Below are 13,134 nucleotides of genomic sequence, written 5' to 3'. Positions count from 1 at the left end.
CAGGCAGTTCCTCAAGTTCTCCTGGATCCGTCACATGTATGCAGGAGGTGTACCTGTTACTAAACTTCTGTTTGTTTTCCTCCTGTTAATCTGCCTTTTATATTACAGGAGCTCTCAGTGAAGAACCCAGTAAGGCAGAGGGAAAATTACTTTTCCTCCCCTACAGTGAGCCAGGCTGATCTCAAAGATGGATGGGTTTTGGATGGGTAACATAAAATGCTAAACACACAAAAAAATAGTGAAAGTTAGTCCTCATGCAAAACAACTCTATTTCAAAGGCAGGTGACTATTACAGATTCTGGCTGCGGTTTAGAAAGCAAAGCAAGAGACTTCTGGTTTGGGGCAGGCTCAACTCCAGAAAGAGTTACCCAAGTGTAGCGCTCAGCTCTACCGGCAACTCCACCCCATGGGTGAAATCGGTCCCCCAAGAGGAAGCTCATTACGCCCACCAAAAACCGGGGGAGGTGAGACAAAGGAGCAGGGGATGGGTTCCCTCAGCTGGGAGAAAGATTCCCACAACCATACTGAGATCAAAATAAAAAGAAACTTTCTCAGCCACCCCTGCCACTACTACATGCCAAGAGATCCTCTATGGACTTCACGCAGGAAGGCCAGGAGGTAAAGGAAGACCACACCTGGTGCTTGGGAGTAGCTTTGTCTGTCAAAGACCTAGAGGCTAGAGCTCCTTCGGTGCTGTGTGTTCTCTCCCCCTCCCTTCTCTCTCACCTCCTCCACCACCACAAACAGGTGGGACCTCTCCAGGTCCCCATTGCACAAGTCACCAGGATTCTGATCCAGTAAGAGGAGGCGACTGTCTCGAATCAAAGAGATCTTGGCAACCTTGGGGAGATGGGGAGACAGCTGGGAGACTAGAGAGCAGCCAGAGGACTAGCTCAGCGGGAAGATTCATGCACAAGTCACCAGGATTCTGATCCAGTAAGAGGGGGTGACTGTCTCTAATCAAAGAGATCTCAGCAACCCTGGGGAGATGGGGAGATAGCTGGGAGAATAGAGAGCAGCCGGGGACTGGCTCAGTGGGAAGATTCATGTCCTAAGGGCTTCCACTGGTGCTCTGCACCCGCCGTCTGCTGCCTGCTGCCTGCTGCCTGCTGCCCGCCCAGCCTGCTGCCCGCCTGAAATTCAAGAGTCCGGACGCGGCAGAACAAAGGAAAATGGCCGGGGCTCCGGCAGCGTGGAGGCTACAGGCCAGCCCCCCAGCAAGCAGGCCGTTCTGTAGCTGAGCGCTCCACGCAGGAACAGGGGACACTGGGCTGAGCACCAAGGTACAAAGGGAAGTGGAGCCTGCAAGGCTGACAGTATCCCAGGCACACACCTGGCTGCCACCCAAGGGCATAGCTGGCCCAGGAGAGCTCAGGCAGCACAGAGGCGGCAGGCAGGTGGCTGAGAGGACAGGCACATGCATTCCCACTCCTTGCCTGGCTGCTCTAAATTCTTGGGGGGAGGGGGGCGGTTCCAAGCACAGCATAGAGACTTGAGAGGGGCAGAAGGGAGATCCTGGTAGAGGTAACCACAAAAAGCAGGGCCCACCTAGATCTCCAAGAAGGGCGGGGGGCACACTGGGAGAGGGCAAAGTCCAGGCTGGGCAGCTCACCCAACATCAGGAAACACAACAGGGCCCTGGAGTGGCTAAGACCGGTCTCCCAAAAGACTTCTAGGAGCATAATGGGCTCCTGCTGCCACCAACAATAGCAGCACTGGGCGCCCCCTCCCCCCTTCCTTCTCCCTGCTCAAAAATCCACAATGGGAGGCAGCAGGAAACCAGGGCAGAGCCTGTGAATAGCTCCACTGTCAGTCCCCAGGCCCCACCTCCTCAGCCCTACAGGTCAGCCCTAGCTGCCACCCGGCCACAATAGGAACCTCTGTGCTGCCCTGGCCCCAAGGCCCACACAACGGAGCTGTGGGCATGGGAAGCTCTGGACTTCTCACAGGGGAAGCATGTGATGGCAATGGTAGGAGACATGGGGCAGGGGCACAGGCATCAAACCCACCAGTTCAGGGTCCTGTCAGCCCCCTTTCATCTGCCAGCCAGCCCTAAAAATCCCCCTGCTTCTGCCCTGCCCAGGCGACGAGCAGCCAGAGCCAGAGGGAAAGGCTGTGGTCACTTGCGAGGCACACAGTGACCACAGGGATGGAGAAACTGACAGAGGGCTCCCAGAAGTCCCAGGAGGATGCCAGGAGATGGCTCCCACAGGGACCCTCTCTCACATTCCTCCCTCCCTAACCCCAGCCCAACCCAGGAGGAAAATCTTAGTTGCCCTCAAACCCCCAGCTTCTGAAAGGAAGCGCCTGAGAAAACCCATCTATGATTTACACCAGGTGCCTTCCACCCAGGCTTTTAAAATCAGGGTGTCGGGGCGCCTGGGTGGCTCAGTAGGTTAAAGCCTCTGCCTTCGGCTCAGGTCATGGTCCCATGGTCCTGGGATCGAGCCCCGCATTGGGCTCTCTGCTCCCCTGGGAGTCTGCTTCCTCCTCTCTCTCTCTCTCTCTGCCTGCCTCTTTGCCTACTTGTGATCTCTGTCTGTCAAATTAAAAAAAAAAAAAAAATTTTTAAAAAATTTTAAAAATTTAAAATCAGGGTGGCAAGTCACACCCAAAGTGGCCTAAAGCAGCTGGGGCTGAAGAGCGGCCTGGAGACGGGGGATTCTAGAGCAACGAAAGGTCCAAGGAGGCCAGGACAGGAGGCTAACCCCCACACCAACACCCAAAACTGAAGAAGAAAGTGGATGCCCAGGCCCTGCTGGTTTCTCAGCCAAGACTTCCGGGTCACACCCCTGCCCAAGTCAAGCACGCTCCTGGGCCTCCTCAAACCTCCATCTGCAAAGCCTCTCCTCCCTCCCCAGCCCTCGTCTGGCTCCGGTCACCTCCTCTTACATCACACTTTTGGGTAAGCACAGGGCACATTCAAGAGCTGCAAACAACAGGTGCTTTGCGGAGACAGGCTAACCTGAGCTGAACCAAAACAAGATTGCGGTGGGAACCAGGCCACCAGCCCCCCCGATGGTGTGCTCCCTTCGGCTGGGGGCTCCGCCTGCAGAAATAAATACAAGATCCCTCCGGAAGAAAAGCTTGGAAACTTTCCTTCTCTCCCTTGGAATCAAAGCAACGTGCTTCTTTTCTCGTTAAGCACTGGATGCCTGGACTCCTCTCCCCAGCCATCTATTACAGGCCTATGAGCATGTGCAAGGCATTTCTGCAGCTTGGCTTCTAGAAACAAAATTGGTACTGAAAGCAACCTCAATGTCCATCAATAGAGGCTGACAAAGTGAATCACGGTTTACCACACAGCGGAAGAACGTGTTGCTCTTAAAAAGAATGGACTCAACTGTGAGCTGAAATGGAACAACCCCAAGATAAGCTTGAGAGTAAAAATCACTAAGTACAGCACAGAGTAATTAGTATACTAGCAAGAGGAGAAACAAGGGGAGTACAGAGAGGAGACGCGTGACTGAGCGCCCAGCATCTGGTGGTAGAGGCCTCAAGGGAGCAGACCTGAAGGGGTCAGGCATGGAAATGCTAATTTTCACTACGTATCTTTATGCGTTTTTTTAATCATGTATACATTTTTTAATTAAAACGTTAAACCTAAGGTACCTCGTTAGCACAGTAGGTAGCGCTCAATCTCATAAAAAGTTAAACCTAAACTGACATTTAAAATCATTTAAAATCCCTCGTGTTTAAAAATAAATAAAAAAATGAAATAAAATAAAATCCCTCAAGTTTGTGACTAAAGGCATTCACACAAATAATCGCATCTGTAACTCTCCAAATGCAGCTTCTGGTGTCTCCCTAAAACACCTAAACACGTGGAAGGGGGGAAATGGGGGGGCAGCTTCTGTCGTCAATAAAGAGTAACAACTCAGAGAGCTGCCTGCTCACCATTCTTCCCCAGGTCCCAAAATAGAAGTTTTCCCAGGAAGACCAAGAGCAGATTCTGCCAAAGGCAGAAAGGAAACTTGAAGTGATCTCACAAGGAGGACCCCCAGGAGGCAGGTCTACTCCCTGGCGAGACTGAAAGACCCCCAAGTTTCAGGCCATGTGTGCAGGTGTGGGGGAGGCTGAGCCTCGAGCATCCCAGGCCTCCAGCAGGGACGCTTCTCAGAGTCCTCCCCAGCCATCGGTGAGGCTCAAGATCCTAGTGGTATGAACCCATCCCAATTTTAGCAGCTAAAGAAAGCTATTTCAACAGATTTCTAGGCCTGGCCCAACTCCAAGCACAGGCTAAAAACAGTTTCTCTGAAATCCCAGCTTAAAAACCCCAATCCCTTAGCCACTAAACCCCATGTCTCTACCTTTCGGGAAATGGGAACTACAAAATGGAGTCAGTGAGATGGGTCTGTATATTTGTTCCTTACTAAAGGGATACATACATGTTGTTTAAAAGCCTCCCTTAACTGCATGTCAATAAACACTCTGCACTCAGAAGCACTGATGTATTTCCTCCAAGTGATCTTTCCCCTGAGGAGCAATATAATAACCATCCCAGCCTCTCCTGCTTCGGAGGGGTATGACACAATGCCTGTTACAACCGGGACTGGCCAGGGCATTTGGGCGAGACCATCTAAAAAACAGGGAGTGGTTCATGAATGGAGCTCTCCCTACCTCGCAGAAACAGGCCCCCACTTAGTGCCACCACCCCCAGGCCACCACAGTGAAGATCTCCTAATAACTTCAAGCTCACAGACTGCCCAGGCCACAGGGAAAGAAGGCTGGAAAGAGGAGGAATGTATGTTTGGCTCTCCTATGCCCTAAGATGCTCTCTGATGACTACTTGCTGTTCAACTGGTAGCCCCCCAATTAAAGAGCACAAATGAGATTTCATAACAGGGAGAATCAGGCTGACTTGGAGGCCTCAGACCTCAGCTGCTGGAAAGCAAGTCCCTGCCCCTCTCAGTGCACCTGGCACAACCCCTCTGCAGCTCTTGCCCAGAATCCTCGAACCCTCCATCAAACCAAGACCGGCTCCTCTCCAGCGATCTTCCTGCGTGAGTGGGCAAGGACCCCACCCCCAAGTAAGCACTGATCCTCCCACACACCAAATCCTGGGGCACCTCAGGGGCACCTGCCCCATGACCTCATCTGTTTTTCCACAAGGCAGCAGTTCAGGCTACCCTAACCCAGAGGGGCCTGAGCCACTCCTGCACCTGGGTACGTGCTACTCCCTCCTCCTTGCTCCCTGGGGAATGAAAACCCCACCACACCACATATCAACATGTATCTCAAAATTTATCTGTGTTTACACCATTACTTGTATTTCACAGGAAGCACCTAGGAGACAGGAGAGAGTGACCGTAGCCAGCAGACTGAGGGCACAGAGCCAGCTTCTGGCCTCCAGTCTTCAGGAGTGAGGAAGGCCCCCAACCCCCAACCAGCAGATTTTCTTCACACACGTTTCTGTCTCACAACAGCGGGTGGCCTCCTTCCTAAAAAGTTGGCTGTTGAGACAGGAGATGCCCCAGGAGTAGAAGACACACCAAACAAGGTCATCAGTGGGAACTGACCACGTAGAAAGGAGGGGCAGAGAGAAAACAAGGAGCATCGCGCCTGGTTGGCTGAATGCAGGGATGGGAAGGCCTTAAACAGGGGAAGGAGACTAGAGGGCTTCCACCAGAAGGCAGTCATGGCAGGGGAAGGAGACCCCCCCCCCCCCATCCAGTACCTCCCTGGGCCAGGCTCAGACAAATGAAGGAGTCCAGTCCCTAGGAGGAGGGAGATCCACAAAGCTGTTGGACTGGTTTGCCCAGGATGGAGAGAACAAGAAATACAAGGTATAGAAGCCAAGAAACAAGGGTCAAACAGGGAGGGTCCTCCAGCATCAAGGGGCTGTGGTCTGGCACCCAACAGATCCGGCAACAGAAGGCGAGGGTCGGGGGCTGCAGGGAATCCAGGCCCCAGGTCTACACTATTCCCAGGTTGCTGAGGGGCAGTCCAACAGGTGGAAAATAAGAAGCCAGGAGATGCCGAAAAGACAAGGACACAGGTTTCTGTAAACGGGGCAAGCCACCAATCCTGAGAAACAAGCGTGAACAGTGAGGAGCTCAGGAGAGTGTGAGAACCAGGCTGAACGCAGGCTGCTGTAAGCCTCGGAACCCTGACAGACGTCTCTCTCCCTGACCAGACTTAGCCAGGCTCTCTGGAGCCCTCCGCTCAGCTAGGCCTGACCTTGGGCTTCCACCTCTGGCCTTGCAGAGTCCAGTCTCAGCAAGAATCCTGCTGAGTTTGTTTGGCCAGAATCCCTCGCCCTCCATGTCTGACCAGCTCCTCATCTTCCAACAACCCTTGGATAACAGTGGATCACCCTAGCCTGCCTTTGACAGAATCCTGAGATCTGTCAGCAAAGGGTCCCCCTACCCTTTTCCATCCACCAACTCCCTCCATTCCACTCCTCAGCTATTAATCTCCACTTTCCAGGTTGTATCTGAAGTGGAGCCCAATCTCTCTTCCCCACTGCAAAACCCCAGAGCAGAAGTCTTATCTACTGCACTAAACTTACAGAAAGTCCGCTTTACTGCTTTAACAAGTGTCCGAATAATTATTTAATTGTTATTAAATAATTAAATATTAAATAATAATATTTAATTATTTCTTTAACAAAACGGAGCTCCCAAAAAGTGGGAACCACCTGGTCTGGACCTGGGGCTGGCCTCCCCACCAAGGCCCGGGGACAGAGCAATCTGCCTGGCCCTGGGGTAAAGGGCTGACATAAGACAGCCAATCTGCAGGCTGGCCAGACAAGGTGGAGGTCTCTTCATGACAACGCCCACTCAGCGGGCAAGCAGAGCCTCTCCCTAGAGCTGCCAGAGGCACAGAATGAGCCAAGTCCTGAGCACAGCGAAGGTGCCACAGACGGGGGATCACAAGGCTCCTGCTGCATAAAGTCACCGGCGGCATGAGCCGAGGCAGAAGGTGAGTGGGGCCCAGTCACCCCTCCTCAGGAAGACCAAATCTAAACACGAGGTGGCCCTTTCCCTTAATGCCATCTTCCAATGAGCCCAGCTTTGCTCAGGTACCCCAAAGGCCTTCTAAGGCTGTGAGCCCAAGACCTGGCCTTGGAACCGCACGTCCTCAGATATGTTGTGGCCCTCAGCGCTCCTAGGGTCAGGACTCAAACCTCCCGATGTAGATGAGTTTCAGGGGACACGCATTCAATTCCAGCAGTTGCTAAGGACTCTTTTGTAGGTGTAAGGACTAGGAATAATTCCTCAAAGCCTTTTTTTTAAAAGCTCTCTGGGCCCTGCAGGGTAGCTTGGCACAGGTCCCAGCAGCTGGTACACGTTGTCAGGGAAAACCCAGAGAGGTCATCAAACCTCTCCTCAGGCTCAAGTCCTGCCCGGCCCCTTGTCCTGGCCTGCCTCTCCCCAAACCTTAGCCCTGCAGGAAAGCCTGGACTCAGCTCTCCCAAATTCCAGAGAACACGCAGTCTCAGGCAGCACCATGAGCTCCCCTCTCATGAGGATCCCAGAGGCCACTTTAGAGCAAGTTGCCATGGCTCTGGGCCATAGAGCACAGGCTGGCAGAGTCCACTAAGAAAGGTGCCAGTTCCTTCAGTTATCCAGCTGATGGACACCAGGACTCCAGGCCTTCTCCCTGGCTTCTCAGGAAGGAAGGCAGAACAGACCTTGAGAAGGGAAGGGTTTAACCCCACCCTGCCCAGGCGCACTGAAGCTCAGCAGACCAGGCCTCCCAGAGGAAAACCACAGCACGGCAGAACCTGGCCCAGCCCCACCCCACCCCACCAAGCCCAAGAGTAGAGGAAGTGGGGTTCCCAGAATCAGCTGCTGGTGAACACTTTGTTGAGAGCTGTCAATGTGATGGCAGCGGTCCCAAACCAGAGCGTCAGGCCTAACGCCGGGACTTGGTCCTGCTTCTCGGACCTGAAATGTATACTTGAGCTTCACAGTAAACCCGTGAGAGACAGAAAGGGCAGATTCTTCTCTCATTACAGATGAGAACAATCAAGTCCAGGCAGGGGGGAAAAAAAAAATCAAAGACTTGTCCAGGTCCCTTGGGCTAGAAAGGGGGAACGACCTGAAAGCTGGCCTCCCCGCTGTCTACCCGACAAGGTGGACAATGTCATTCGTCTTCATGCTTGATCGGCAGAGGCACCGAACACTTCCCACCACCAGCCGGGACTGTGCTGTTCCAACACAGGCACCTGCCCTTCTGTGAACCAAAAAATGTGCTGTTTGGTAGAAAATGAATGTGGGGGCATAATGAATACCCCACATTGATTCAGAGAGGACACCACAATAATGGAAAGTAAGACAAACAAGAAACACTGGCATCCACCTAGGCCGAAGATTCACAAAGCACTAGTTTCCACAGTACCCCGGGAACTCTGGTGACCAGCCAAGAGTGAAGCCATTGCCGTATACCCCCATGACCTCTCCCCCTATTCCAGATGGGAAAGCGGAGAGGACCTGAAAAAGGAGGAATCAGGAATAAGCAGAGTAAGTTTACCCAGTACAGAAGCACCTGGGGTCTCACTACCTCCACTAGGGTTTCCTGGCCCTGTTGGAAGTCACCAGAGACAAAGCAGGTGACAAAGCCCAAAAGCCAGTTCCATAGCTTGGCTGGCTCTTTAATATGCCTCAAGGGGGGCTCGAGTGGAAAACTGCAATTAATGGAGCGGTTCTACCCCCTTTACAGCCAGACAACCATCCCAGTCCCACACTCAATCAATCTTGTTCTCCATGCGCTTCCAGCTTTTAGTGACCTCATTAACCTTTCCTACATGCCTACAAGCTCAGCCCCAGAGTCTCCGAAATGGAAGAAGAAGGGCAAGGCCTATAGGGGTGCCTCTACCTGTTCCTGCTTCTAGAAGAGATGGCTGCTCCACCAGACATCTATGGATAAAGCATGGGGAAGTCCAAGAACTTCAGGGCTGATGTGCCAGGGCAGTGAGGGGGAGCAGGAGCCCACTTCCCTCCCCATCGGCATTCATATCCCTCTTTAAAGGCCACCAGGACCCCGCAACAGGGGTCGTCATCCCAGTGCACAACCCTCAGCACTGGGCTAGGAGCTGAACATGTGCTTAATATGAATCCACAGCCTGGGACTCACCACGAGTCCTTGGGCCCATAAATGAATGCATGAATGAGCAAAAGAAGACCCATGGAACTCAGGTAACTTGCCCAGGGTCAGAGAGCGGGCTGCCTCTGCAGACTGCCCATTACTAACCCAACCCATAGTCTCGCTCACCCTCCCTCTGCCCTTCAAATACGGAACCCCAATTTATCATTAGCCTCAACAGTGTTTCTTCAACTCATGACCCATGTTTCTGATGACGCAGAAACGTGACACTCAGGCCTGGGCCTTGGGAAGAAGTCACAGAGCAGGAACGGTGGCAGGCAAAGGGTAGGGAGTCAGTGCTACTGACCAGATGTCTCCAGTCCTCTTCCTCACCCCACGCTCTAGTGGTCTGTAAGTCCACATGGCTGCTTCCGCCACTGAAATGCCGCTTCTGGGCAGGAGCCTTAAGAGCCAGGGTGAGACTGACAGCACTCTCTGTCCCTCTGTCCAAGGGTCTAGAATGTTCCAGTTAATCAGCATGGGTTCACAGTAGAACAACAGAAAGCACATATGCAATGGATATGGTGTGAGCAGTAAATAAACTGCTGCTGCTTTAAACCTCAGAGATTTGGGGATTGTTATGACAGCAAACCCTGATCTATCTAGACAGATAGAGGCCACAACTCACTCCCCAAGCCTCCCTGCCTGGCAGTGCTGGGCTTCCCATTCCCTGGCCCAAGGGAGGGGAAAAGCTACATCAGCAGTGCCTCACCAGGGGGTCAGGGATGCCGGCTGCATGCCCAGACAGATGAGATGCTTTCAGAAGCAGGGGATCAAAGGATCCTGCACTGAAGGACTTACCAGCTCCACTGTGGGCCAGCCTTGTGAAGCGTCCTAAACACCTTTCATACAAAGGCTCTGTTTACATTAGAAATGACGAAAGTAGCTCACATTGAGACCTAGAGCAAGCTACTCTGTGACCTCTCTACAACAGTGTCCTTCTCTATCATATGGGATGGATACATTATGTCGGTTCAAGAGTTAAATGAGTTAATGTGAGTAAAGCTTCCAGGATAGTGCTTGGTATACAGGTCCATAAAGAGTAAGTCTCAGGGCACCTGGGTGGCTCAGTTGGTTAAGCACCTGCCTTCAGCTCAGGTCATGATCCCAGGGTCCTGGGATCCAGCCCAGGATCAGGGTCCCTGCTCAGCAAAGAGCCTGCTTCTCCCTCTCCCTCTGCCTGCTGCTCTGCCTACTTGTGATCTCTCTGTCAAATAAATGAATAAAATCTTGTTTTAAAAAAGAGAGAGAGTAAGATTCAATAAACTCACTGTTAAAGCACTCTCAAACCTTCCATAGAATGGCTATAAACTTTCCATAACCTCCACTAGGTCATAATTGCAGCACAGGTTGCCCAGGACGGGCACAATGGTACTCTGTAGGCTCCACCAAACTGAAAACCATCACATCCCTGAGCTCACAGTGACCCAAGGTAGGCTTCAGGAAATGTCTCCAGAACCCAGGGCTCCAGAACTCCCTGGCCTCCACTATCACCATGACCTGCAGGGCAGGGCACAAGGTGTGCCCTCCCATTCTCAAACATGGGAAACCCTCACCTGTCCTCAGAGATTATCACAGCTACCTGGCTGGTAAAGGAAGGGAACTTCCCTGGGCAGCCAACCCTCTGCAGGCCCTTCTCCCTCATACCTTTTCTTCCTTGAGGCAGCTACCTTCAGAAGCACCAGTGGGTCTGCAGTCCTGCTTGCCTGGATGGCGCTGCTAAAGCTGAGATCAAGCCCAGATCAATAAAACATCCCAGAGCACCTAGTACCTAAGTCCAGCCTGGGTTCCAAGACCACAGGGAGCTTACGGGCCAGTGAGGGAGTCGTGAGCCTGGAACAGCACCTGCAAACAGCAGCTGGCCACTCTCGTATCCCACAGACTATCAATCATGCTTTGTTAAATGACCTAAAGGTCACATTTGATGGTCCAAGCAGTGCAGTTCAAAAACGCAAAGATGGAAACATCAAGAATTCTCCAGCTGAAGGTGGGACAACAAAAGATGATGAAGTTAAGAAGGGAGGGAAAAATCCCTCTAGCGGCCTGTCTCCCAGACCCTAGGGATCCTCAGACTGGGACAAAGTTTGGAGAGAACTGAGAGAGGAGCTAGAAGGGCCTATGAGACCAAGAGAGGAGAGGATGCATTCTGAGGGTGCCAGGGCCCAGGAGGATTCCTGGAAGGAAGGGTGACTCTGCCAACCACAGGGCTAGTTGGAAGTAAAAGGGATCTAGGGGTGCTGGGGGTGCTCCAAGAGCCCAGACGCCAGGTTTCCCTTCACAAATAGGGAAGAGTGGCCCAAGCACTCAGCCGGCATTAACTTCCCCTACTTTGAGGTCAAAGGGTAGGAGGAAGGCAACTTTTTAGGATTTGGCAGGCAGCTACACCCACTCCTATGAGCCCAAGCAACCCCCATCTGGGAAGGAAGACCTCTAGAGAGCAAACCACTGGAGAGAGCACACCAGCAGAGGCTCCCATGTAACACCCTGTACTCACCCCCCCTCCCCGCAAAACACCTGAAGCATGTCCCAGAGGTCCCAGGACTGAAGTCCCTACAAATACACACACACACACACATCCTACCCACTTGCAACACCACCGCTACACACACAAACTTCCTACCCACTGCATCATCACCCTTATACACACACACACCCACACAAACACACACCCTGCCGGCACCACCATCCCTCAATGCACACACACTTCCTACCACCCGCGCCAGCACTCCTCCTCGGCAGGAGGAGCGGCGCGAGATCAGACAACTCCGTAACCACAGACCCAACTCCACCGAAGCTCTAGTTAGGTCAAGAGCGGGGCTTTGCTCCCAAGCACAACCTCACACGACCCACACGAAGAAGCTGGCTCACCCACCACCTACTCAAACTCGGGTCGCCCCAAATCCGTGCAGGGCAGAGTGGGGCCCGTCCCTGGAGTGAACCACTCGGTGCACACCCACCCCCGGGCGGGGGAGGGGACGGCTCTCCCAGGTCTGCAGCACCCTCTACCCCTGGCCGGAGCTCTGGGGGGGCCGAGGGTCCGTGGCCGAGCCAAAAGGAGTGTCCCTCCCTGGGTTCGCTGTCGGGGACAGGGTGCAGAGCCCCTACAGGCTGCGGCGGCGGCGGTCCGGCCCCTCTCTCCCCGAGCTCTCCCACCCCGCGCGGACCTGGCACGCACCCGTCCGCGGACTTGGGCAGGACGCGGGCGACAGAACCCCCAGAGCCAGGCTGGTCGCCCGCCGCGGTTCCCACTCCGCCCGTGCCGGAGTTCGGCTCAGCGGGGTCCCGGCCAAGGCCTCCAGCCCCTCGCGAGCGATCTGGTCAGACAAAGCAAGCGCCGCCCGCGGGGCCGCCTACGGGGCAGAGGCGAGGAAGCCGGAGGGGCAGAGCCCGAACCTGGGGAGCAGTCCTAGTCCCCAGAGGGCGCTCGGCGGGGGGGAGGGGGTCTGCCTCAGACAATGAGGGGGACAGGGCCCGACGCTCCAGCGGGGGCTTCGCGCTCCACTCACCCGGGCGCGGCGGCGGCGGCTGCGGCGGCGGCGGCGACGGCGGCGGCGGCGGCTCGGCCCGGCTCGGCCGAGGAAGTTAGAGCAAGTTCGGAGGCGCAGGGTGGGAGGGCGCGACTCGGGCCGTCCGAGAGATGGGGGCGGGGCACGGAGGGGCGGGGCCGGGGGCCCGGAGAAAAAAGCGCCGCTTCCCTGCGCGGTACAGGCCACCCCGCGCGCCTTGGGCCCCGCCCCCTCCCCGCCCCCGCCCCACCCCCGGAAGGCCACGCCCTGGACCCGCCCCTCCCGCCTCCGGCTCGCCCCTCCCCCAAGCCGCCCGGCCTTTCCGCCCGCGCTGCCGCCGAGGCGGCGGCGGTGGGGCCTGGTAGTCAGCCCGCCTCTTTGTCTCGCTTTGGGGCCGCGGGGAGCGCTCGACGAAGGTGTGCTCCCCCGGGTCCCGACTGCCTTGCGGACGACTTGGCTGGTCCCCCCGAGCTTGCAAGAAACCCGAGTTGTGGGGGCCGAGGGGAGGCCACATCTCAAGGGGTACAGGGGTGACGGG

At 54.7% G+C, this 13,134-nt stretch overlaps 1 protein-coding gene across 7 annotated transcripts in view; it reads right to left on the bottom strand.

The window, feature by feature from the left end:
* TSPAN14 (tetraspanin 14) overlaps positions 1–13,134 on the bottom strand; it is a 58,277-nt gene that overhangs the window by 38,713 nt on the left and 6,430 nt on the right. Inside the window, exon 1 of one of the 7 annotated variants that reach the window (XM_082720147.1) lies at positions 12,597–12,833. The exons of 4 other annotated variants lie outside the window; for them this stretch is intronic. The gene's annotated coding sequence lies outside the window, so the exon portion shown is untranslated. Of the gene's footprint in view, positions 1–12,265; positions 12,456–12,596; positions 12,834–13,134 lie in introns of those variants that run through there. 2 more of the 7 variants (XM_082720149.1, XM_082720148.1) reach the window with 2 other exon arrangements.

The sequence above is a fragment of the Mustela nivalis genome (assembly GCF_964662115.1).
Source record: "Mustela nivalis genome assembly, chromosome: 2".
Classification (NCBI taxonomy): Eukaryota; Metazoa; Chordata; class Mammalia; order Carnivora; family Mustelidae; genus Mustela; species Mustela nivalis.
Note: the sequence above shows the minus strand (reverse complement) of the source record. Positions and strands in the feature narration are given on the sequence as shown.